General features: G+C 48.9%; 1 long non-coding RNA gene across 2 annotated transcripts in view; it reads right to left on the bottom strand.

Moving 5' to 3' along the window:
* Positions 1–23,142, bottom strand: part of LOC134911140 (uncharacterized) — an 86,942-nt gene extending 63,800 nt beyond the window's left edge. The window contains exons 1-2 of one of the 2 annotated variants that reach the window (XR_010176347.1): positions 22,944–23,142; positions 22,496–22,557 (exon numbers count right to left, since the gene is read on the bottom strand). This is a non-coding gene — a long non-coding RNA (uncharacterized LOC134911140). Of the gene's footprint in view, positions 1–22,495; positions 22,778–22,943 lie in introns of those variants that run through there. The other variant, XR_010176346.1, reaches the window with a different exon arrangement.
* Positions 23,143–24,273: the final 1,131 nt, after the last annotated feature.

Below are 24,273 nucleotides of genomic sequence, written 5' to 3'. Positions count from 1 at the left end.
CAGGGTACTTTATGGTAAAGGAGCCCGGGGCAGGCAGCACCACCTTTTTAGACAGACAAGAGACTGATACGTCAACCTCGGGGGTTCTTCACAGAATTTCCTACCTTTAGGAGCAAATGGGAAAGTGTGTAAAAATCTTTTCGACACTTCGTATTTTTTGTCTGGATTTTTTCAGGCTAATTTAAATAGGTCATCTAACTCTGCAGAATCAGAATTAGGCTTGTTTTGTGTAAAGAAAAACTACTGTTGTGACGCAGCATCCTCTAGAAGGAGCTTTAACATGTCCTGTATAGCCAGAATGAGGGGTTCAATACCCTGAGCAGAAGCGAAATCCCCAGTATCGGGATCCAAATCATCCCCATCCTCCTGTATTAACTCATCTGAATCAGAGAGTAGAGCAGGTAAACCATGCTTTTGTGGTCCTGAGGTTGAGAGGGGGGGGGGGGGGGGGGGCTGGGTAATATCTGCCCTAGCAGCTAAATCTGCAACAGCCTGTTGTAGTAGCTGAGTTTTCTGAACATTAGCAGTGAGTTGTGATGACATATCAGACATCAGAGGGGGTCATTCTGACCTGATCGCTCGCTTCAGTTCTTCGCAGCACAGCTATCAGGTCAGAACAGCGCATGCGCAGCCGACGGCTGTCGTTGCCTAGCAAACGCCTGGGAACACCCTGGTGGATCTGGGTTTTGCTGGACAATCAGGTTCCGGAACCGGACTCCAGTACAGGACCTTTGAAGTAGCAGCGGCCTCTCAGCGGGATGGTACAAATGGGAGAGCAGTACGCTTAACGCGTTGCAGACATGTGTCCTTCGTCAGAAGCGACTGCTCACCCGGACTCCCTATTTATACCCTATCTAATACAGAATTCACCTGAACTAAATCGCAGCTAAATGGCTTCCTGATTGTCCGCGCCGAGGCAGTTCGATGAAAAGACCAGATCCAAGATGGCCATGCGTTCCACCCGGCCGGAAGTCGTCATCATCACATGGCTGTATGGCATGAACCCTCTAAATTCCGGAAGTTAGCATTGGACTGCTAATGTGTTCCACAAACAATACAATGTTTGCGTTCCAGTCAAGGATTCACTAAATGTATAATAGTGTCCACATCTGTTCAAAGTAAAACGCGGTACCTCGAAATAAAAACAATCAATAACAGACACATGCAGATGACATGACCAACAATTTAAGACCAAACGCCATAATACAAAAAGGAGTGCAAACCAGTAAATAATTAATGACAGATAATTGAGAAAAAAAACATTCAAGTTAAAATAAGATTTTACTTACCGATAAATCTATTTCTCGGAGTCCGTAGTGGATGCTGGGGTTCCTGAAAGGACCATGGGGATTAGCGGCTCCGCAGGAGACAGGGCACAAAAAGTAAAGCTTTTCCGATCAGGTGGTGTGCACTGGCTCCTCCCCCTATGACCCTCCTCCAGACTCCAGTTAGGTACTGTGCCCGGACGAGCGTACACAATAAGGGAGGATTTTGAATCCCGGGTAAGACTCATACCAGCCACACCAATCACACCGTACAACTTGTGATCTAAACCCAGTTAACAGTATGATAACAGCGGAGCCTCTGAAAGATGGCTTCCTTCAACAATAACCCGAATTAGTTAACAATAACTATGTACAATTTATGCAGATAATCCGCACTTGGGATGGGCGCCCAGCATCCACTACGGACTCCGAGAAATAGATTTATCGGTAAGTAAAATCTTATTTTCTCTATCGTCCTAGTGGATGCTGGGGTTCCTGAAAGGACCATGGGGATTATACCAAAGCTCCCAAACGGGCGGGAGAGTGCGGATGACTCTGCAGCACCGAATGAGAGAACTCCAGGTCCTCCTTAGCCAGAGTATCAAATTTGTAAAATTTTACAAACGTGTTCTCCCCTGACCACGTAGCTGCTCGGCAAAGTTGTAATGCCGAGACCCCTCGGGCAGCCGCCCAAGATGAGCCCACCTTCCTTGTGGAATGGGCCTTTACAGATTTAGGCTGTGGCAGGCCTGCCACAGAATGTGCAAGTTGGATTGTGCTACAGATCCAACGAGCAATCGTCTGTTTAGACGCAGGAGCACCCATCTTGTTGGGTGCATACAATATAAACAACGAGTCAGATTTTCTGACTCCAGCTGTCCTTGCAATATATATTTTTAATGCTCTGACAACGTCCAGTAACTTGGAGTCCTCCAAGTCACTTGTAGCCGCAGGCACTACAATAGGCTGGTTCAGATGAAATGCTGACACCACCTTAGGGAGAAAATGCGGACGAGTCCGCAGTTCTGCCCTGTCCGAATGGAAAATCAGATATGGGCTTTTGTAAGATAAAGCTGCCAGTTCTGACACTCTCCTGGCCGAAGCCAGGGCTAGAAGCATGGTTACTTTCCATGTGAGATATTTCAAATCCACCTTTTTTAGTGGTTCAAACCAATGAGATTTTAGGAAGTCCAAAACCACATTTAGATCCCACGGTGCCACTGGAGGCACCACAGGAGGCTGTATATGCAGCACTCCCTTAACAAAGGTCTGGACTTCAGGGACTGAAGCCAATTCTTTTTGAAAGAAAATCGACAGGGCCGAAATTTGAACCTTAATAGATCCCAATTTGAGACCCATTGACAATCCTGATTGCAGGAAATGTAGGAATCGACCCAGTTGAAATTCCTCCGTCGGAGCACTCCGATCTTCGCACCACGCAACATATTTTCGCCAAATTCGGTGATAATGTTGCACGGTTACTTCCTTCCTTGCTTTAATCAAAGTAGGAATGACTTCTTCCGGCATGCCTTTTTCCTTTAGGATCCGGCGTTCAACCGCCATGCCGTCAAACGCAGCCGCGGTAAGTCTTGAAACAGACAGGGACCCTGCTGAAGCAAGTCCCTCCTTAGAGGTAGAGGCCACGGATCTTCCGTGATCATCTCTTGAAGTTCCGGGTACCAAGTCCTCCTTGGCCAATCCGGAACCACTAGTATCGTTCTTACGCCTCTTTGCCGTATAATTCTCAATACTTTTGGTATGAGAGGCAGAGGAGGAAACACATACACCGACTGGTACACCCAAGGCGTTACCAGCGCGTCCACAGCTATTGCCTGCTGATCTCTTGACCTGGCGCAATACCTGTCCAGTTTTTTGTTGAGGCGAGACGCCATCATGTCCACCATTGGTCTTTCCCAACGGGTTACCAGCATGTGGAAGACTTCTGGATGAAGTCCCCACTCTCCCGGGTGAAGATCGTGTCTGCTGAGGAAGTCTGCTTCCCAGTTGTCCACTCCCGGGATGAACACTGCTGACAGTGCTATCACATGATTCTCTGCCCAGCGAAGAATCCTTGCAGCTTCTGCCATTGCCCTCCTGCTTCTTGTGCCGCCCTGTCTGTTCACATGGGCGACTGCCGTGATGTTGTCCGACTGGATCAATACCGGTTTTCCCTGAAGCAGAGGTTCTGCCTGGTTTAGAGCATTGTATATTGCTCTTAGTTCCAGAATGTTTATGTGAAGAGACGTTTCCAGGCTCGTCCATACTCCCTGGAAGTTTCTTCCTTGTGTGACTGCTCCCCAGCCTCTCAGGCTGGCGTCCGTGGTCACCAGGATCCAATCCTGTATGCCGAATCTGCGGCCCTCCAATAGATGAGCACTCTGCAACCACCACAGAAGAGACACCCTTGTCCTTGGAGACAGGGTTATCCGTAGGTGCATCTGAAGATGCGACCCTGACCATTTGTCCAACAGATCCCTTTGGAAAATTCTTGCGTGGAATCTGCCGAATGGAATCGCTTCGTAAGAAGCCACCATTTTTCCCAGGACTCTTGTGCATTGATGTACAGACACCTTTCCTGGTTTTAGGAGGTTCCTGACAAGCTCGGATAACTCCTTGGCTTTTTCCTCCGGGAGAAAAACCTTTTTCTGAACCGTGTCCAGAATCATCCCTAGGAACAGCAGACGAGTTGTCGGCATTAACTGGGATTTTGGAATATTCAGAATCCACCCGTGCTGTTTTAGCACTTCTTGAGACAGTGCTAATCCCATCTCTAGCTGTTCTCTGGACCTCGCCCTTATTAGGAGATCGTCCAAGTATGGGATAATTAATACGCCTTTTCTTCGAAGAAGAATCATCATCTCGGCCATTACCTTTGTAAAGATCCGAGGTGCCGTGGACAATCCGAACGGCAGCGTCTGAAACTGATAGTGACAGTTTTGTACAACGAACCTGAGGTACCCCTGGTGTGAGGGGTAAATTGGAACGTGGAGATACGCATCCTTGATGTCCAAGGATACCATAAAGTCCCCCTCTTCCAGGTTCGCTATCACTGCTCTGAGTGACTCCATTTTGAACTTGAACTTCTTTATGTACAGGTTCAAGGACTTCAGATTTAGAATAGGCCTTACCGAGCCATCCGGCTTCGGTACCACAAAAAGAGTGGAATAATACCCCTTCCCTTGTTGCAGAAGAGGTACCTTGACTATCACCTGCTGAGAGTACAGCTTGTGAATGGCTTCCAACACCGTCTCCCTTTCGGAGGGGGACGCTGGTAAAGCAGACTTCAGGAAACGGCGAGGTGGATCTGTCTCTAATTCCAACCTGTATCCCTGAGATATTATCTGCAGGATCCAGGGATCTACTTGCGAGTGAGCCCACTGCGCGCTGTAATTTTTGAGACGACCGCCCACCGTCCCCGAGTCCGCTTGAGAAGCCCCAGCGTCATGCTGAGGCTTTTGTAGAAGCCGGGGAGGGCTTCTGATCCTGGGAAGGAGCTGCGTGTTGCTGTCTCTTCCCTCGACCTTTGCCTCGTGGCAAATATGAATAGCCCTTTGCTCTCTTATTTTTAAAGGAACGAAAGGGCTGCGGTTGAAAAGTCGGTGCCTTTTTCTGTTGGGGAGTGACTTGAGGTAGAAAGGTGGATTTCCCGGCTGTAGCCGTGGCCACCAAATCTGATAGACCGACTCCAAATAACTCCTCCCCCTTATACGGCAAAACTTCCATATGCCGTTTTGAATCCGCATCGCCTGTCCACTGTCGCGTCCATAAAGCTCTTCTGGCCGAAATGGACATAGCACTTACCCGTGATGCCAGTGTGCATATATCCCTCTGTGCATCACGCATATAAAGAAACGCATCCTTTATTTGTTCTAACGACAGTACAATATTGTCCCTGTCCAGGGTATCAATATTTTCAATCAGGGACTCTGACCAAACTACCCCCGCACTGCCCATCCAGGCAGTTGCTACAGCTGGTCGTAGTATAACACCTGCATGTGTGTATATACTTTTTTGGATATTTTCCATCCTCCTATCTGATGGATCTTTAAGTGCGGCCGTCTCAGGAGAGGGTAACGCCACTTGTTTAGATAAGCGTGTTAGCGCCTTGTCCACCCTAGGAGGTGTTTCCCAGCGCTCCCTAACCTCTGGCGGGAAAGGGTATAATGCCAATAATTTCTTTGAAATTATCAGCTTTTTATCAGGGGTAACCCACGCTTCATTACACACGTCATTTAGTTCTTCTGATTCAGGAAAAACTATAGGTAGTTTTTTCATACCCCACATAATACCCTGTTTAGTGGTACCTGTAGTATCAGCTAAATGTAACGCCTCCTTCATTGCCAAAATCATATAACGTGTGGCCCTACTGGAAAATACGGTTGATTCGTCACCGTCACCACTGGAGTCATCGCCTGTGTCTGGGTCTGTGTCGACCGACTGAGGCAAAGGGCGTCTCACAGCCCCTGACGGTGTTTGAGTCGCCTGGACAGGCACTAATTGATTGTCCGGCCGTCTCATGTCGTCAAACGACTGCTTTAGCGTGTTGACACTATCCCGTAGTTCCATAAATAAAGGCATCCATTCTGGTGTCGACCCCCTAGGAGGTGACATCCCCATATTTGGCAATTGCTCCGCCTCCACACCAATATCGTCCTCATACATGTCGACACACACGTACCGACACACAGCAGACACACAGGGAATGCTCCTAATGAAGACAGGACCCACTAGCCCTTTGGGGAGACAGAGGGAGAGTTTGCCAGCACACACCAAAAGCGCTATATATATATCAGGGATAGCCTTATAATAAGTGCTCCCCTATAGCTGCTTTGTTATATAAAAATATCGCCATAAATTTGCCCCCCCTCTCTGTTTTACCCTGTTTCTGTAGTGAGAACCTGGGAGCCGTCCTGACCAGCGGAGCTGTGAGAGGAAATGGCGCCGTGTGCTGAGGAGATAGGCCCCGCCCCTTTTCCGGCGGGCTCGTCTCCCGCTATTTTGAGAAATCAGGCAGGGGTTAAATATCTCCATATAGCCTCTAGGGCTATATGTGAGGTATTTTTAGCCTTTATAGGTACTCATTTTGCCTCCCAGGGCGCCCCCCTCCCAGCGCCCTGCACCCTCAGTGACTGCCGTGTGAAGTGTGCTGAGAGGAAAATGGCGCACAGCTGCAGTGCTGTGCGCTACCTTTAGAAGACTGCAGGAGTCTTCAGCCGCCGATTCTGGACCTCTTCTGTCTTCAGCATCTGCAAGGGGGCCGGCGGCGCGGCTCCGGTGACCATCCAGGCTGTACCTGTGATCGTCCCTCTGGAGCTTGATGTCCAGTAGCCAAGAAGCCAATCCATCCTGCACGCAGGTGAGTTGACTCCTTCTCCCCTCAGTCCCTCGCTGCAGTGATCCTGTTGCCAGCAGGAATCACTGTAACATAAAAAAACCTAGCTAAACTTTCTCTAAGCAGCTCTTTAGGAGAGCCACCTAGATTGCACCCTTCTCGGCCGGGCACAAAAATCTAACTGGAGTCTGGAGGAGGGTCATAGGGGGAGGAGCCAGTGCACACCACCTGATCGGAAAAGCTTTACTTTTTGTGCCCTGTCTCCTGCGGAGCCGCTAATCCCCATGGTCCTTTCAGGAACCCCAGCATCCACTAGGACGATAGAGAAAAAACATTTTAATTCAAATTCCCCCTTTAGTCCCTTGGGTACAAGGGTACCTAAATGGTGAATCCATTTCACCTCTGCCTGAGACAGTCTTTTTTCTAAATTTCGAGTTTTCCAATGAGGTTGTATTTGTTGTATACCCCAAATTTTTTTTATACTGCACTCCTTTGACAAATGGCATTCCTTAAAGTGAGAGGAAACAATATGAGTAGACAGACCTTTTCGGCTGTTGTAAATATGTTCCGCTGCTCGAACTTTTAGACTCCTCGTGGTTTTACCCACGTAGAAGTAACCGCTCGAGCATTCAAGAACATTTCTCGAATGACAAGTAATAAATTCTTTTATTTCTACCTTCCTTTCATTAATTACTAAATTAGTGATCTTTCTATCTTTAGATCTAACGGTTTTACACATTAAACAATCACCGCAACGGTGGAACCCCTTGGTTCTAATACTCTGTCTGGGGTTGGTTTCAACATTACTCCTTACTAGATGGTTTTGTAATGATGGTACTCTTTTATACATAAATTTAGGTCTATCAGGTATGACTTTCCCCAGCAGAGGATCTTGTTTTAACAATTTCCAGTTTGACTTAAAGATTTTTTTTATATTTAGCATTGAATTGACTAATAAATGCCCACTGGAAATTGGGGTTGCACTACATCCTACAGCACCTAGACCAACCGGGCTCTTATGCGAGGATCCTATTTGTCGATTTCAGTTTGGCATTCAACACAATCCTGCAAGCCAAACTCCTCTCCTTAGGGGTCCCAGAATCAACATGCTTCTGGATCGTCAACTTCCTGACTGCAAGGAAACAGGTGGTGAAAGCCAGGTCATTCACGTCTGGTGGGCGCACAATCAGCATGGGTACTCCTCAAGGATGTGTCCTTTCCCCCCTGCTCTTCTCTCTATATACCAGAAACTGCACCTTGGCCGAGCAATCAGTAAAAATTATAAAATTCGCAGACGACACCACTGTCATCGGCTTAATCAAGGACAAAGACGAATCTGCATACAGACGCTAAGTGGAACGGCTAACGAGGTGGTGCAGCAGGAACAACATTGACCTGAATCCCCTCAAAACAGTTGAGATGGTGGTAGACTTCAGAAGGAAACCCAATGCCATGCAACCACTCGTAATAGCCGACAGCGTGGTTTCGTGAGTCAACTCCTTCAAATTCCTAGAGTCAAATATTTCCAGAGACCTCAAATGGGGACCCAACATAAGCACTGTCATAAAGAAGGCCCAGCAGCGGATGTTCTTTCTGAGGCAACTCAGGAAAGTCAACATCTCGCAGAAGCTGCTGCTCATCTTCTACACAGTGATCGTAAAATCAGTCCTATGTTCGATTACAGTCTGGTATGGAGCTGCCAATGAAAGTGACAGACTGAGGCTGCAAAGGGTGGTAAGGACAGCTGAAAAGATTGTTGGGGCTGACCTCCCTCCCGTCCAGGAATTATCAAGGGTCAGGAAGCAAGCGGAGAAAATCGTGTCAGATATGCAGCACCCAGGTCACAAACTGTTTGAACCGCTTCCATCAGGCAGACGCTACAAGTCCATTCCCGCGAAGTCGACCAGATCCATTAAAAGATTCTTTCCACTAGCTGTCCACCAGCTGAACAATATATAAAAAGTCTAACATGTATAATATGTCTAATATGTTGAGTCTATCGTACAGTTGCAATGTGCAGTATGAACTCATACGTGTATGTACTGTTTGTAATGTATGCTACATTCCCCCCCCCCCTTCTTATGCTATGTATTCCCCCTTAATGTTGCTGCTTGGCAACGCATTGTACCGCAAAAAATTCCTAGTGTACGTGAGTACACCTGGCCAATAAGGAGATTTATGGTAGACTTACCATTGTTAAATCTCTTTCTGCAAGGTACACTGGATTCCACAGGAAAAAACATTGTGGTGTAGAGTTGGATCTTGATCCGAGGCACCAACAGGCTAAAGCTTTGACTGTTCCTAGGATGCACTGCACCGCCTCCTCTATAGCCCCGCCTCCAGGCACTGGAGCTCAGTTTCGTTAACCAGTCCAATGCATTAGCAGGTAAAAGAGACGGAAGATGTTAGTCACATAGAACCACATTCTCACGACAGGAGAAGGGACTAGCGGCTAATGCCATACAAACCCAAAGAAGCTAAGTGCGTCAGGGTGGGCGCCCTGTGGAATCTAGTGTACCTCGCAGAAAGAGATTTAACAATGATAAGTCTACCATAAATCTCCTTTTCTGCAGCGGGGTACACTGGTATTCCACAGGGAATAACATCGGGGATGTCCTAAAGCAGTTCCTCATGGGAGGACACGCACAGTAGCGGGCACAAGAACCCGGCATCCAAAGGAAGCATCCTGGGAGGCGGAAGTATCAAAGGCATAGAACCTGATGAACGTGTTCACTGAGGACCACGTAGCCGCCTTGCACAATTGTTCTGCAGACGCGCCACGGCGGGCTACCCAAGAAGGTCCAACCGACCAAGTAGAATGGGCCTTGATAGCAGCAGGAGGTGGGAGCCCAGCCTGCGCATAAGCTTGTGCAAACACCATTCTAATCCATCTGGCCAAGGTTTGCTTATTTGCAGGCCAGCCACGATTGTGAAAACCACACCATGAGGCATAGTACTTGCATCGCCGAGTGTATCGACACTCTCTGGTGAGAGAGGAAGTATCTAATCCTGTCCTGAACTTTCAGGACCTTCTCTGGAGACAAAAACAAACGTTGTGTGTCCAACAATGCCCCCAGGTGCACCATGCTCTGAGCAGGGACCAGCGAGGACTTCTTCCAGTTGACTGACTAGAACCTCTGGGAAATTCGCCAGGATCAGCAAGTCGTCCAGATATGGCATGATCCTGACACGCTGATGGCGGAGAAGAGCCGTCATGACTGCCATGACCTTGGTGAAGATCTGAGGAGCTGTGGTCAGTACGAAAGGCAAGGCATGGAATTGTTAATGTAGGTTGCCAATAGCAAACCACAGATATTGCTGATGCGAAATGGCAATAGGAATGTGCAGGTAAGCATCCTGTATATCCAGGGATACCATATAGTCCTTGGGTTCCATGGCCAGTACAATGGAACGCAGAGTTTCCATACGGAATTTGGATACCCTCACAAATTTGTTCAAAGATTTGAGGTTGAGTATAAGCCGGGAGGACCCATTTGGTTTCTGGCCTAGAAACAGGGTCGAATAGTAGCCCCTGCCTCTCTGAGACAGAGGTACTGGCACAATCACTCCAGTATCTAGGAGAGATTGTACAACCAAGTGTAAAGTCTGTGCTTTCAGCGGATCCGAAGGGATAACAGTCGAGCAGAACTGGTGAGGGGGACGTCTCCTGAAGGACAATAAGGTGAACTTGACCTCAAAAAGTGGAAGTTCAAGGAAGATTAAGGATATATCCTGACAGCGCCGGCTAAGTGTTTACTCCATTTTTTATATTGTACACTTGTGGTGAGGGGTGAAGGAAACCTCTTAGGAGTGTTGCATTGGGTTGGCTGCTTCTGTTTGCGCACAAAGTGCTCTCTATAATCTCTTTCTTATTGTCATTTGTCTTTCCTTCAATAGAGATCACATAGTGCTGCATAAAGAAAAAAAAATTTAAGTTAAGAGAAAATCGCAAATCAACATTTGATTATGTTTTTAGGGAGGAAGGAGACCCAGCAATACTTGTAGATGAAAGTTTGGAAAGTCTAATGAAGAAATTAGAGGGTGCTCTCCTAAAAGAAAGTCGTATTTGGTGGGAGATGGTGACACTGGAGAGGTACCTTTCTCACCAAATTATCCCCAAAGGATTGAAACTGTCAGGCTCCGGAGCCTTACCTCCGGCGGGTGCTTCCACGGGTTGCCGTCCCACTGGTTGGCGCGGCTGCGGCGGCGGGTCCTCCTGGACGGATGCGCGGCTGCCAAGGGTCGGGGGCAGAGGGTCTGGAGAACAAAAAATCTGAAGAGACAGAAGATTCTGATGGGGAGGATGAGGGGAACATCGACAGTCAATCCCATCCAGTGTCACCTCCCAATATAACACCAGTTGCCCAGAGGAAACTGAATCCTCCTCTTCAGAGATATAGAAGGATGATGGATTCTGAATCAGAATCACAACAGCAACGAAATCATCCATATAGGGACAATTATACTGCTGATCCAACATTGAGACGCCTTCAAAACAGGGGCAGATTGGGATATAGGAGATATGGGAATGATGATAAAACAAGGCAAAATAGACCTAGAACCCATTTCTTTGGAGGGGAGAGGTTTAGAAGTTCACTGTATGGAGAAAGATGGAGACAAGGAAGAGACCAAACCCCCATGAATTTAAGAACATCCAACAGATCTAAACCATTGGAGACGTATAATAGATTTAAACCATTGGAAGACCATCCGGAGTCTCCTTTTTTATACAGGGGGAGGAGACAAGGGTTTATAAGATAAGCACGAGGGGAAAAAGAGGAGGCCGAAAGAGGAACAAAAGACAGAAACAGAATAAGAAAAAAAGAAAGAGAAAGAAAGGAGAGAAAAGTTTGGAATTAAAAGAAACAGTGTTAGAACAATCAGGGAAAATTAAAATTTTTAATCTCACCAACCATAGTTTGGCAAAAGAAGAAATTTCTTTGTTGGAGAAAGGCTTAAAATATGCCCCAGCACTCCCCCTCAATAAGTTTAGCACATTTGTTGATTTACACAAATATGTCAGAAAACGGAGTATAAAAAAATTATTTTTAACAAGAGATGAAGGGACTATGATGACTGTGCCATTGGTAACGGTTACCCCCTTTAAACCAAAATCCATTTTAATCCATCACATATACGAGGCAATTTTTTAGAAACCTTCCTTAAATTAGTCACCGATGAGATTCAAGAAATGGACACGAGAATAGGGAAATTTAATTTAACACACAAAGAATGGCAAGCTTTGAGAAATGTAAAAGCAAATGAGCATCTGGTCATCAAGCCAGCTGACAAAGGGGGAGGGGTGGTGATAATGACTAGGAAAGATTATGAAAAGGAAGTTTTAAAACAGTTGGACGATGGGAGAACATATAAAAAATTAAGGACTAATCCCACAAATAAAATTCAAAAAGAACTGGAGAAATTAATAGAGGAATATTATGAGAAGGGAACATTAGAGGAAAGAGAAAAGAAGTTTATATTAATAGAAGAACCAGTTATTCCGGTACTTTATGTTTTACGCAAGGTCCATAAAGATCCCGTAAAACCCCCTGGATGCCAGATTGTTTTGGGAATCGGTTCAATAACATCCAATTTATCAGAACTCATCGATTTTTACTTACAACCCTTGGTAGTCAAGAATAAGGCCCATTTAAAAGACACCAAGGAGTTTTTAAAGGTTATTCAGAGCATCAAATGGGAAGATGGATTCATTTTGGGCACAGCAGATGTCAGGTCACTTTATACCATTATCGAACATTTGGCCGGCCTTGACACCCTTTCTCTGCATTAACTAAGAGTACTTTGAATAGAGACATACAGGATTTTATTATCAAGGGGATTAAATTTATTTTAAACAATAATTATTTCTCTTTTAACGGATCTTTTTATCTCCAAAATGTTGGCACAGCGATGGGCACCAGGTTCGCTCCAAGTTATGCAAACATTTTCATGGGACAGTGGGAAGATGATAATATTTGGAAACACTGTCCTTTGGAGCGAACCTGGTGTTCTGGAAAATATATATTGACAATGTGTTTTTTATTTGGTAGGGGGGAGAATATTTATTAAAATAATTTTTTCAATATTTAAATACTAATGTTTTAAATATTTTCTTCTCTTTTGAGCATAGTAATGTGGGGATCAACTTTTTAGATATTACAGTTTACATAGAAAATAAGAATTTACTCACCGGTAATTCTATTTCTCGTAGTCCATAGTGGATGCTGGGACTCCGTAAGGACCATGGGGAATAGCGGCTCCGCAGGAGACTGGGCACAACTAAAAGAAAGCTTTAGTCTAACTGGTGTGCACTGGCTCCTCCCACTATGACCCTCCTCCAGACTTCAGTTAGGATACTGTGCCCGGAAGAGCTGACACAATAAGGAAGGATTTTGAATCCCGGGTAAGACTCATACCAGCCACACCAATCACACCGTATAACTCGTGATACAATACCCAGTTAACAGTATGATAACAACTGAGCCTCTCAACAGATGGCTCAACAATAACCCTTTAGTTAAACAATAACTAAATACAAGTATTGCAGACAATCCGCACTTGGGATGGGCGCCCAGCATCCACTACGGACTACGAGAAATAGAATTACCGGTGAGTAAATTCTTATTTTCTCTGACGTCCTAAGTGGATGCTGGGACTCCGTAAGGACCATGGGGATTATACCAAAGCTCCCAAACGGGCGGGAGAGTGCGGATGACTCTGCAGCACCGAATGGGCAAACTCTAGGTCCTCCTCAGCCAGGGTGTCAAACTTGTAGAATTTAGCAAATGTGTTTGACCCCGACCAAGTAGCTGCTCGGCAAAGTTGTAAAGCCGAGACCCCTCGGGCAGCCGCCCAAGAAGAGCCCACCTTACTCGTGGAATGGGCTTTCACTGATTTAGGATGCGGCAGTCCAGCCGCAGAATGTGCAAGCTGAATCGTACTACAGATCCAGCGAGCAATAGTCTGCTTTGAAGCAGGTGCACCCAACTTGTTGGGCGCATGCAGGATAAATAGCGAGTCAGTCTTTCTGACGCCAGCTGTCCTGGAAACATAAATTTTCAGGGCCCTGACTACGTCCAACAACTTGGAAGCCTCCAAGTCTTTAGTAGCCACAGGCACCACAATAGGTTGGTTCAAATGAAAAGCGGATACCACCTTAGGGAGAAACTGGGGACGAGTCCTCAATTCTGCCCTATCCATATGAAAAATCAGATAAGGGCTTTTACATGACAAAGCCGCCAATTCTGATACACGCCTGGCCGAAGCCAAGGCCAACAACATGACCACTTTCCACGTGAGATATTTCAATTCCACGGTTTTAAGTGGCTCAAACCAATGAGACTTTAGGAAATCCAACACCACGTTGAGATCCCAAGGTGCCACTGGAGGCACAAAAGGGGGCTGAATATGCAGCACTCCCTTAACAAAAGTCTGAACTTCAGGCAGTGAAGCCAGTTCTCTTTGAAAGAAAATCGATAGAGCCGAAATCTGGGCTTTAATGGAACCCAATTTTAGGCCCATAGTCACCCCTGACTGTAGGAAGTGCAGGAAACGGCCAAGCTGAAATTCTTCCGTTGGGGCCTTCCTGGCCTCACACCACGCAACATATTTTCGCCAAATGCGGTGATAATGGTTCGCAGTCACTTCTTTCCTAGCTTTAATCAGCGTAGGAATGACTTCCTCTGGAATGCCCTTTTCCTTCAGGATCCGGAGTTCAACCGCCATGCCGTCAAACGCAGCCGCGGTAAGTCTTGGAACAGACAGGGCCCCTGCTGCAGCAGGTCCTGTCTGAGCGGCAGAGGCCATGGGTCCTCTGAGATCATTTCTTGAAGTTCCGGGTACCAAGCTCTTCTTGGCCAATCCGGAACAATGAGTATAGTTCTTACTCCTCTTCTCCTTATTATCCTCAGTACCTTTGGTATGAGAGGAAGAGGAGGGAACACATAAACCGACCGGTACACCCACGGTGTCACTAGAGCGTCCACAGCTATCGCCTGAGGGTCTCTTGACCTGGCGCAATATCTTTCTAGCTTTTTGTTTAGGCGGGACGCCATCATGTCCACCTGTGGCCTTTCCCAACGGTTTACAATCAGTTGGAAGACTTCTGGATGAAGTCCCCACTCTCCCGGGTGGAGGTCGTGCCTGCTGAGGAAGTCTGCTTCCCAGTTGTCCACTCCCGGAATGAACACTGCTGACAGTGCTAACACGTGATTTTCCACCCATCGGAGAATCCTTGTGGCTTCTGCCATCGCCGTCCTGCTTCTTGTGCCGCCCTGTCGGTTTACATGGGCGACTGCCGTGATGTTGTCTGACTGGATCAGTACCGGCTGGTTTTGAAGCAGGGGTTTTGCCTGACTGAGGGCATTGAAAATGGCCCTCAGTTCCAGAATATTTATGTGTAGGGAAGTCTCCTGACTTGACCATAGTCCTTGGAAGTATCTTCCCTGTGTGACTGCCCCCCAGCCTCGAAGGCTGGCATCCGTGGTCACCAGGACCCAGTCCTGTATGCCGAATCTGCGGCCATCTTGAAGATGAGCACTTTGCAGCCACCACAGCAGAGACACCCTGGTCCTTGGAGACAGGGTTATCAGTCGATGCATCTGAAGATGCGATCCGGACCACTTGTCCAACAGGTCCCACTGAAAGGTTCTTGCATGGAACCTGCCGAATGGAATTGCTTCGTAGGAAGCTACCATCTTTCCCAGGATCCACGTGCAGTGATGCACCGACACCTGTTTTGGTTTTAGGAGGCCTCTGACTAGAGATGACAGCTCCTTGGCCTTTTCCTCCGGGAGAAACACTTTTTTCTGTTCTGTGTCCAGAACCATCCCCAGGAACAGTAGACGTGTCGTAGGGACCAGCTGTGACTTTGGAATATTTAGAATCCAGCCGTGCTGTTGTAGCACCTCCCGAGATAGTGCTACCCCGATTAACAACTGCTCCCTGGACCTCGCCTTTATCAGGAGATCGTCCAAGTACAGGATAATTAAAACTCCCTTTTTCCGAAGGAGTATCATCATTTCGGCCATTACCTTGGTAAATACCCTCGGAGCCGTGGATAGACCAAACGGCAACGTCTGGAATTGGTAATGACAATCCTGTACCACAAATCTGGTGAGGATGGTAAATAGGGACATGCAGGTAAGCATCCTTGATGTCCAGTGATACCATGTAATCCCCCTCGTCCAGGCTTGCAATAACCGCCCTGAGCGATTCCATCTTGAACTTGAATTTTTTTTATATATGTGTTCAAGGATTTCAAATTTAAAATGGGTCTCACCGAACAGTCCGGTTTCGGTACCACAAACATTGTGGAATAGTAACCCCGTCCTTGTTGAAGTAGGGGTACCTTGACTATCACCTGCTTAGAATACAGCTTGTGAATTGCCTCTAGCACTGCCTCCCTGCCTGAGGGAGTTGTTGGCAAGGCAGATTTGAGGAAACGGCGAGGGGGGGGCGTCTCGAATTCCAGCTTGTACCCCTGAGATACTACTTGAAGGATCCAGGGATCCACCCGTGAGCGAGCCCACTGATTGCTGAAGTTTTTGAGACGGGCCCCCACCATACCTGGCTCCGCCTGTGGAGCCCCAGCGTCATGCGGTGGACTTGGAGGAAGCGGGGGAGGACTTTTGCTCCTGGGAACTGGCTGTATGCTGCAGCTTTTTCCCTCTACCTCTGCCTCTGGGCAGAAAGGAAGCACCTTTAACCCGCTTGCCCTTATGGGGCCGAAAGGACTGTACCTGATAATACGGTGCTTTCTTTGGCTGTGAGGGAACATGGGGTAAAAATGCTGACTTCCCAGCTATTGCTGTGGAAACGAGGTCCGAGAGACCATCCCCGAACAATTCCTCACCCTTATAAGGCAAAATTTCCATGTGCCTTTTAGAATCTGCATCACCTGTCCACTGCCGAGTCCATAACACTCTCCTGGCAGAAATGGACATTGCACTTATTTTAGATGCCAGCCGGCAAATATCCCTCTGTGCATCTCTCATGTATAAGACTGCGTCTTTAATATGCTCTACGGTTAGCAATATAGTGTCCCTGTCTAGGGTATCAATATTTTCCGACAGGGAATCTGACCACGCAGCTGCAGCACTGCACATCCATGCTGAAGCAATAGCTGGTCTCAGTATAATACCTGTGTGTGTGTATACAGACTTCAGGATAGCTTCCTGCTTTCTATCAGCAGGCTCCTTTAGGGCGGCCGTATCCGGAGACGGTAGTGCCACCTTATTTGACAAGCGTGTGAGCGCTTTATCCACCCTAGGGGATGTTTCCCAACGTGACCTATCCTCTGGCGGGAAAGGGTACGTCATTAGTAACCTTTTAGAAATTACCAGTTTCTTATCGGGGGAAGCCCACGCTTCTTCACACACTTCATTTAATTCCTCAGATGGAGGAAAAACTACTGGTAGTTTTTGCTCTCCAAACATAATACCCTTTTTTGTGGTACCTGGGGTAACATCAGAAATGTGCAACACATTTTTCATAGCCTCAATCATGTAACGTGTGGCCCTATTGGAAGTTACATTAGTCTCATCGTCGTCGACACTGGAGTCAGTATCCGTGTCGACATCTGTGTCTGCCATCTGAGGTAGCGGGCGTTTTAGAGCCCCTGATGGCTTTTGAGACGCCTGGGCAGGCACAGGCTGAGAAGCCGGCTGTCCCATATTTGGTATGTCGTCAAACCTTTTATGTAAGGAGTCGACACTGTCACGTAATTCCTTCCACATAACCATCCACTCAGGTGTCAGCCCCGCAGGGGGTGACATCACATTTATAGGCATCTGCTCCGCCTCCACATAAGCCTCCTCCTCAAACATGTCGACACAGCCGTACCGACACACACCGCACACACACAGGGAATGCTCTGACAGAGGACAGGACCCCACAAAGCCCTTTGGGGAGACAGAGAGAGAGTATGCCAGCACACACCAGAGCGCTATAATAATACAGGGATTAACTGAATTATTTCCCCTTATAGCTGCTATATAAGTTATACTGCGCCTAAATTTAGTGCCCCCCCTCTCTTTTTTACCCTTCTGTAGCTTGAAACTGCAGGGGAGAGCCAGGGAGCGATCCTTCCAGCGGAGCTGTGAGGGAAAAATGGCGCCAGTGTGCTGAGGGAGATAGCCCCGCCCCTTTTTCGGCTGACTTTTCTCCCGCTTTTTTTATGGATTCTGGCAGGGGTATTTATCACATATATAGCCTCTGGGACTATATATTGTGATTTTTAGCCAGCCAAGGTATTTATATTGCTGCTCAGGGCGGCCTCCCCCCCAGGGAGCCCTGCACCCATCAGTGACCGGAGTATGAGGTGTGCATGAGGAGCAATGGCGCACAGCTGCAGTGCTGTGCGCTACCTTGTTGAAGACCGAAGTCTTCTGCCGCCGATTTCCAGGACCATCTTCATGCTTCTGGCTCTGTAAGGGGGACGGCGGCGCGGCTCCGGGACCGAACGATCGAGGTCGGGTCCTGTGTTCGATCCCTCTGGAGCTAATGGTGTCCAGTAGCCTAAGAAGCCCAAACTATCTCCAGTCAGGTAGGTTCGCTTCTTCTCCCCTTAGTCCCTCGTCGCAGTGAGTCTGTTGCCAGCAGATCTCACTGAAAATAAAAAACCTAAAATATACTTTCTTTCTAGAAGCTCAGGAGAGCCCCTAGTGTGCATCCAGCTCAGCCGGGCACAAGATTCTAACTGAAGTCTGGAGGAGGGTCATAGTGGGAGGAGCCAGTGCACAACAGTTAGACTAAAGCTTTCTTTTAGTTGTGCCCAGTCTCCTGCGGAGCCGCTATTCCCCATGGTCCTTACGGAGTCCCAGCATCCACTTAGGACGTCAGAGAAAACGGTTTGATCCACACCAGGAATTATGTGAAACCCACGGATTCAGGGGCCTATATAGGAGTTTCACGCTATCATCATCCTAACTGGTTAGGATCGATACCATTGAAAATGGGAAAGATAAAAATGGCTTCAATTGGGCCTTCGTTACATCGTTCAGTTCTCAATATAAAAATATAGAAAAATTCCTTAACAAACATTGGGGAATCCTAAGAAAGAATCCGATAATAGGTAACCTATTACCAATGAAACCTAAATGCATTTTCAAAAAGGCCCCGAATTTGAAAATTAATTTAGTCAGAAGTGCCTTACCACCAAAAAAACCTATGTGTACTATAAAATCGAAAGGTTTCTTTCGGTGTGGACTATGCCTAGGATCAGGGCCGGATTAACAATGGGGCGGATGGAGCTGCAGCTCCAGGCCCCCCATTGAAAATAGGCCCAGAGCTCGGCACAGTGAAGAGGGCGAGGTCCATAACCACCAGCATTTCAATGAGTCACACTGACTCATTGTATGCTGCGGCGAGACAGTGTGCCGATCCCCAGTCTGCAAATCGGAAATCCCGGCCAGAGTAGGATGAGGGTCCGCTGACGCTCTCTTCTCCAGCCAGCGTTTCCTCCCCACAGGTTATTGAACTGCCCGGCCGGGGAGGAGGAGGAGCCGCTCTCCCCTCTACTCTCAGCTCCTCCCCCCAAAAAACTTTAGTACCGCTAATGAGGAGGATTGGCCGGCCGGAGGGGGAGAAGCCAGGAGGGGCTCCACTACCACAGAGTTCAGCACCTTCCCCCCGCCGCCCACACTGCACTGGCCAGAACCTTCGCCTGCCGCCTCCCGCGCAGCACACAGTGCTAGCCGGCACCTTACCTCCAGTCCCCCCGCCACATCTTCTCTCGCACCGCACAGGTGCACAACGCGCTGGCCGGTACCTTTCCCCCCTCCCGCGCCGCACACCGCGCTGCTACCCCCCTCGGCCAGCACCACCCCTAGCCGCCTCCCACTGCCCACACTACACTGCCCCCACCTCAACTCACTTTCGTCCTGCCTCAGGCTGGGCATGGGGCCAGGGGGATATACTGGAGCCGATGCTGTTAGCGGTGAGTGATACACACACACTCGCACACACTCTCACACACATAGACTCACTCTCTCACAAACTCACACTCACAGGGGCTACCTGGTGCAACGTATATGTGGGGCTACCTGGTGCAACGTATATGTGGGGCTACCTGGTGCAAGGTATATGTGGGGCTACCTGGTGCAAGGTATATGTGGGGCTACCTGGTGCAAGGTATATGTGGGGCTACCTGGTACAATGTATATGTGGGGCTACCTGCTGCAATGTATATGAGGGGCTACCTGGTGCAAGGTATATGTGGGGCTACCTGGTGCAAGGTATATGTGGGGCTACCTGCTGCAATGTATATGAGGGGCTACCTGGTGCAAGGTATATGTGGGGCTACCTGGTGCAAGGTATATGTGGGGCTACCTGGTGCAAGGTATATGTGGGGCTACCTGGTGCAACGTATATGAGGGGCTACCTGGTGCAACGTATATGAGGGGCTACCTGGTGCAACATATGAGGGGCTACCTGGTGCAACGTATATGAGGGACTACCTGGCGCAACGTGTGTGAGGGGCTACCTGGCGCAACGTGTGTGAGGGGCTACCTGGCGCAACGTGTGTGTAAAGGGCTACCTGGCGCAACGTGTGTGTAAAGGGCTACCTGGCGCAACATGTGTGTAAAGGGCTACCTGGCGCAACGTGTGTGTAAGGGGCTACCTGGTGCAACGTGTGTGTAAGGGGCTACCTGGTGCAACGTGTGTGTAAGGGGCTACCTGGCGCAACGTGTGTGTAAAGGGCTACCTGGCGCAACGTGTGTGTAAGGGGCTACCTGGTGCAACGTGTGTAAAGGGCTACCTGGCGCAACGTGTGTGTAAAGGGCTACCTGGCGCAAAGTGTGTGTAAAGGGCTACCTGGCGCAACGTGTGTGTAAAGGGCTACCTGGCGCAACGTGTGTGTAAAGGGCTACCTGGCGCAACGTGTGTGTAAAGGGCTACCTGGCGCAACGTGTGTGTAAAGGGCTACCTGGCGCAACGTGTGTGTAAGGGGCTACCTGGCGCAATGTGTATACAGGGCTCTGCCTGGCACAACATGCATAAGGGGCTACCTGTCCCTGTTTTCAATGGGGAGAGGGGGGTGCCAAAGGAAACATTCGCCGTGGGTGCCGCAAGGTCTAGAACCAGCCCTGACTACATATACAGACTAGGAGGGGAGGGGGGGCACACTGACGCCTATACAGACTAGGATAGGGCACACATGCATATACAGACTAGGAGGGGAGGGGGGCACACTGTCGCCTATACAGACTAGGATAGGGCACACTGATGCATATACAGACTAGGAGGGGAGGGGGGGCACACTGACGCATTTACAGACTAGGAGGGGAGGGGGGCACACTGACGCCTATACAGACTAGGATAGGGCACACTGATGCATATACAGACTAGGAGGGGAGGGGGGGCACACTGACGCCTATACAGACTAGGATAGGGCACACTGATGCATATACAGACTAGGAGGGGAGGGGGGCACACTGTCGCCTATACAGACTAGGATAGGGCACACTGATGCATATACAGACTAGGAGGGGAGGGGGGGCACACTGACGCATTTACAGACTAGGAGGGGAGGGGGGCACACTGACGCCTATACAGACTAGGATAGGGCACACTGATGCATATACAGACTAGGAGGGGAGGGGGGGCACACTGACGCCTATACAGACTAGGATAGGGCACACATGCATATACAGACTAGGAGGGGAGGGGGGGCACACTGACGCCTATACAGACTAGGATAGGGCACACATGCATATACAGACTAGGAGGGGAGGGGGGCACACTGACGCCTATACAGACTAGGATAGGGCACACTGATGCATATACAGACTAGGACGGGAGGAGGGCACACTGACGCCTATACAGACTAGGATAGGGCACACTGATGCATATACAGACTAGGAGGGGAGGGGGGCACACTGACGCCTATACAGACTAGGATAGGGCACACTGATGCATATACAGACTAGGAGGGGAGGGGGGGCACACTGATGCCTATACAGACTAGGATAGGGCACACTGATGCATATACAGACTAGGAGGGGAGGGGGGCACACTGACGCCTATACAGACTAGGATAGGGCACACTGATGCATATACAGACTAGGAGGGGAGGGGAGGCACACTGACGCCTATACAGACTAGGATAGGGCACACTGATGCATATACAGACTAGGAGGGGAGGGGAGGCACACTGACGCCTATACAGACTAGGATAGGGCACACTGATGCATATACAGACTAGGAGGGGAGGGGGGCACACTGACGCATTTACAGACTAGGAGGGGAGGGGGGCACACTGACGCATATACAGCGTAGGAGGGGGCACACTAACACATATACAGACTAGGAGGGGGGCATACTGATGCATATACAGACTAGGATGGGGCACACTGACGCATATACAGACTAGGAAGAAAGGGGGGCACAGTAATGTGTAGCTATACAGACTAGGAGGTGAGGGTCACACTAATGCATGTAGTTTGAAGGACACACTCCTTTTCTGTGGCCATGTCCCCTTTTTAGGTGCGCGCAACAGTAATCCCATTTCATTTCCCATAGCCCCACTTCAAAATTCCCACTTTGACGACCACTGTATGCAGGGCTTAAAGTGGTCCTGGAGAGGTGGGGGAACTCATCTCCACTATCACCTGCGCGCCGTAGGCGCGCGCCGCAGAAAGGGGTGTGGCCTCACTAAGGGGCGTGGTCACACAATAGTACCCCCAATTAAAAATCAGCTCCATTACACCTAATTACATCACTGTTACTTTAACATTAATGAAAAAACTGAGCCAGCCTAAAACTACACCTGCAACCTGGGAAGCATATAAGTTAACCCAATACACAGCCAAGATGGGGGTAGGGGACCCCAGCTGGATACATACAGAGCAGTATCACTATATAAACACAGCGAGGGGGTCTCAGCCCCGGTACTCACAGAAAAATCCCGAACAGCAGTGCAACAACTCCGAGCTCCTGTAGCTGCACCCTCATCGTCCACTGCAGGGGCAAACACAGGATTTGGTAGGGTGGGGGGCGTGTGTGTGTGTCATATATAAATAAAATGCCCCTGCACACACACTGGGACTGCAGACTGTACATACACACACACACTGGGACTGCAGTCTGCCCCACCACACCATAACTGCAAATTACAAACACACACTGGGACCGCAGACTGTCCCCTCCACACACTCACAGACACTTAAACTGCAGAATACATTACACACATGCTCATCCCCCCCCCCCCCCCCCCCCCCTCCCACACACATACACAATAGGACTGCAAATGACACACACACACATATGCTGGGACTGCAGATAGTACACACACACACTCCCCCTTCTCCCTCCTTCCCCAGGGACAGCGGCAGCTCACATCTGACCTGTGTAAGTGTAATTATGGGAGGCACTGGCAGCTGTGGACTGGAGCCGAGGAAGACGGGAGTTCCTGCCGAGGAGTAGTGCAGTGAGTGTCCCCTGCACTGCTTGGAAAATGAAAGGGCTGCACGGAGCTGTGCCGCGGCAGCACAGATCACAGTTCAAGCTTGAGGCTTCTCTCACAAATAAATAAACAATAATCGGTGCACTGCGATGGGTCTGCCTGTCAGTCCTCCTGCATCGCAGTGCAATGATTATTGTTTATTTATTTGTGAGAGAAGCCTCAAGCTTGAACTGTGAAATGTGCTGTCCACCGGCATCATAGAGATGGGGACAGCCGGTGGCACTGCACTGGAGGGAGGCGGCTATCCGGGGACTGCTAGACGCGGGAGAGAGGAGGGAGTACACCTCTGTCAGTGGGACGGAGGAGTAGCAGAGTGCGTCAGTGGGTCCCAGCTGTAGTGAGGTTTGACGTTATCTGCAGCCGTCAGCCATTCCTGCGGACCGGCTGCTGATCAAAAGAAGAGGCCGCTCTTTGAATCTGATTATGGCGCCGATTGTGCACCAATCACGGCTAGCGGACCGCCAGCCAATGAGAAGGTGCCACTAGGCAGCTTCTCATTGGCTGGCGGTGCGCGAGCCATGATTGGCTCACATGCTCACCCACTTTTTAAAAAAAAAAAGCCTTGCTTTCTTTTTATTGGCAGCCGGTCCGCCCATGAGCCAGGATTGGCTGGCGGCTGCTGCAAGTTTCCAAGTACACTGAGCAGACGCTAGTGGCCGGACGGAGGCGGAACTGGTTCCGCCTTCAATTTGAAGTGACGGAACGCAGTTCCGCCCCGTTCCGGACCACTTTAAGCACTGACTGTATGTATGTGTGTATGGGTCTGTTGTTCTGCTCCTCTATTAAATGGTTGAAGGTAGGCACTATGACCTCCATGGAGATAGCCACACCCATGGCACAGGCCACACACCCTATTTAGACAACCCTCACTACAGCGCTTGTCATACCTCCTGCCAATGCACACTATAGGCCCTTCATACATTTCAGCTCCAGGCCCATGTGGACCTTAATCTGGCACTGCCTAGGATGCAGAGGCATAAGAACAAAGAAGAGCAAAAATAAGAATTTACTTACCGATAATTCTATTTCTCATAGTCCGTAGTGGATGCTGGGGACTCCGTAAGGACCATGGGGAATAGCGGCTCCGCAGGAGACTGGGCACATCTAAAGAAAGCTTTAGGACTATCTGGTGTGCCCTGGCTCCTCCCCCTATGACCCTCCTCCAAGCCTCAGTTAGGATACTGTGCCCGGACGAGCGTACACAATAAGGA

This window comes from Pseudophryne corroboree, chromosome 4 (genome assembly GCF_028390025.1).
Source record: "Pseudophryne corroboree isolate aPseCor3 chromosome 4, aPseCor3.hap2, whole genome shotgun sequence".
NCBI lineage: Eukaryota > Metazoa > Chordata > Amphibia > Anura > Myobatrachidae > Pseudophryne > Pseudophryne corroboree.
This window is presented reverse-complemented; position numbering and strand designations above follow the sequence as displayed.